Consider the following 3,337-nt stretch of genomic DNA (forward strand, 5'->3'; position numbering starts at 1 on the left):
GGGGAAAGCTTGGTTTTGTCCTGAACCCAAAGGGAAGACATAAATGGATTTGGAGGAGGAAGGTGCCATGCTCCAACTTCCCAGAGTATAACATCATCACTCTGGCTGTTATGCGGAGATGGGAAGAGGGGGGGAGAACAAAAAATGCAGTGAGGAGGTCAGTTAGAGGGTCGCTGCAGTGTTCTTGGCCAGAGATGGTGGTGCTCAGGCTACAGAGAGACAGTGCAGATGGGGACAAATGGGCAACTCTGAGACACATTCAGGAAGTAGAATCAACAAGTTTGTTGATAGCTTGGGTGTAGACAAGTCACAGGGAGGAATCATAGCTGATTCCCAGGGGCCTTCTTTTCATTTTGTACCTTTCTGGACCAAAGGGGAACTCTGAAAAGGGCCCTGGAGGAAGGGGAAGAGGGCCTTTGTCCCCGTGTCTGGACTCCAGGGCTGTGACAGAAAAGCGCCAGCAGAGGGGAGCAGAGGGCTGTGGTTCTGCTTCTTGGGGAGTGTGGGGGTGGTGAGGGGAGGGTCTGGGTAGCAGGCCAGGCAGCTAAAACTGATCCTTCAAATTTACCCACCTTATGCATGTTGTCATTTTAAAATGGAAAAATAGCAATCACTGGGAAGAAGGTGAGGGACCTGTAAAATATATCCAGGCTTGTTTACATTATAGAGTCCCAGCGAGTGGTGCCATTTGCTGAGATGGGGAATATGTAGAGGGGAAATGGGTTTGGGAGCAAAGGTGATTGGGCTGGGGTTATATCAAGAGTGCAGGGCTAAGATGTTCGGTGGCAGATGTCTGAGGAATCTAAAGCAGACAGCAAGGAGGCTATTCAATAGGTGGATCTGGAGCCAGAAGGAGAGGTCGAGGTGGAGACACCAACCTGTGTATGAATGTTGTTGAGAATTGTAGAAGAGGGTGACGTGATGGAGGGAGAAGAAGAGTGTGGAAAGAGACAAGACAGGTAGGATCAACTTGAGGAACACTAGCATTTAGAGGTGGGAGGATGAGAGGGGGCCAGAGAGAGACTGCAGAGCAGCTGGGGTACGGCTGGATGAGTGGGGGGGGGGGGACTCCAAAACCCACTTCCCAACTCTTAGATGACTTCCACTGCATTGAGAATGATGTCCAGACTTTTTCCTGGCCTGTGTCCTGTACCCGCACTACAGCTCTGGCTACTTCCAACCTCAGTCACCTTCTTTGGGCTTCTCAGTGGTTTTCTTGCCTCTCTGCTGGGGACACTCCGGCCCAGACCATGTATCCTGTCCTTGGTGTGCTACTTCTTCCTCATCCAAGTAGCTTCCCCTTGTTATATGCTCTTCCAGCACCTTTTTTTTCCTTTAAGGGATAGTTTCATTTTTTATTTCTTTTTGTATCTTTAGTGACAGCACAGTGTCTAGCAAATAGTTGGTGTGTAATAAACATTTGACTCACGAGTCAATGAATAAGTCACTGTGGCCCTTGAGGCCCTTGAGGCCTTTGAGGTGAGAGTTTTAAATCCCTTCCACCTCTTTTTTTATTCTTATATTTTATAATTGAGCATCTGGCTAGCGATGGGTGGGTTAAAATATTACTAGCTGTGTTCCAGTGATTGGAGTCTGAAGTCTGAAGTGAAGTCTGAAAGACTTGGGGAAAAGACCCCTGGTTCCTGTTGCAGAACCCCAGGGCTGTGTAAGCAAGGTTCCACCAGAGGGCAGCAGAGGCCTGTGGTTCTGCTTAATTGTGGGGTGGGTGTGGTGGGGTGGTGGTGAGGGCAGGGGCTGTGCAGCAGGCCACACAGCCAGAACCCGAATTGGACTAGGGTTTGGGGAGAAGGGACCGTCTAGGCCTTTGTAGGAATCTAAAATGCACTGATGGAGAGTGTGAGGCAACCTTTCTATTTGTGTTTATTATTTATTTATTTGTTATTATTATTATTATTATTTTATTTTATTTTTTTATTTTAGAGAGAGAGAGTCTGAGCAGGGGAGAGGGGCAGAGGGAGAGAGAGAATCTCAAGCAGGCTCCATGCTGAGGCTCAGACCAGGACTAGGTCCCATGACCCTAGGATCATGATGGGCCAAAATCAAGAGTCGATGGTTCAACCAACAGAGCCACCCAGTCTCTCCACCTCCCGCCCCATTTGTGTTTAGATGGTGCTGATTATTACTATATAAAGTGTAATGAAGCTGTTATACTGTGGGCTCCTTGCTGTTGGGAAGGCCAAAGGTTGTCCTGGAACAGTGATGGGGGAGGAGGAAGGGCCCTGAGTGAAATGGTGAGTACAGATGGGATTTTTGGCCTTGGCTACAAGGGGACAGGTCTCCAGGAGACTGTTCTGCAAAGCAGAGAATAACGTTGTGCTGGTCAGTTACAGCGAGGCAGGAACTGGGAAGGCTCAAAGGCAGATAGCACTTTGGGGAAAGAAAGAGGTAGTTATTGGCTCAGCAATGTACATTGTCAGAAATAACTGTATGTTTCTTATGCTCTTTGAATTGATTTACTTTCTGTTCTCCTTTTTGTTAGTGAAGATATTTTTAAAGTTTTTAATCTATCATTTGTGCTTAGGCAAAAAGGGATTTTGCACAAACTTTGACCATGGGGTCAAAAGGTAAGCACAGTGCCCCCTAGGGGCCAGCAAGGTGGTAGCAGTAGAGGTCAGAGTGAAAGTCCCCAAATGGAAGGGATACTTATTCTGGGCACATGGATTTCTGACACAAACACACAATCACACACACACTTGTAGACACACATTTCACACACATGCTCACACAGACACATTACATACACAGAACACACCCTCATACACACAAATACGCATCTCACACACACTGACACCTCACTCATACACTGACACACACAACACAACACACCCATATCCATACTGATAAATGGTAGCCATCCCATTATGTGTAGCAACAATGTAGTTTAAGTCTAGGATCAAATCAACTCTTGATTTCACATATAGGTTCTAATTAGCCTAATCATCAACATAATCCCTACCGCCTTGGGATGCTCTTGATTTTTGGGGTTGTTTTAAGAGTAGACATATAGCCACATCGATCCATTAGATGTGAATGAATTAGCATGTAGTCCTGGAAGCTGCCAGCAGCCCCTCCAGAAAAGGCAGGTTTAAAAAAAATTGACAGGGGGTGGGTGGAGGTGAGTAACTCATAGGCAGAGTTGTAGCCCCCCAAACATTGGGATTCTCTGAACAACCTATGCCAGAAGCCCACACTACCTCTGAACTTAAGATTTCTTGAATCAGTAAGTTGCATTGGTTGTTTAAGACCTGTAGGTTGGGGGGGCGCCTGGGTGGCGCAGTCGGTTAAGCGTCCGACTTCAGCCAGGTCACGATCTCGC

Source organism: Herpailurus yagouaroundi, unplaced genomic scaffold, assembly GCF_014898765.1.
Source record: "Herpailurus yagouaroundi ecotype Mexico unplaced genomic scaffold, PumYag 218, whole genome shotgun sequence".
In the NCBI taxonomy this organism is placed as follows: Eukaryota; Metazoa; Chordata; class Mammalia; order Carnivora; family Felidae; genus Herpailurus; species Herpailurus yagouaroundi.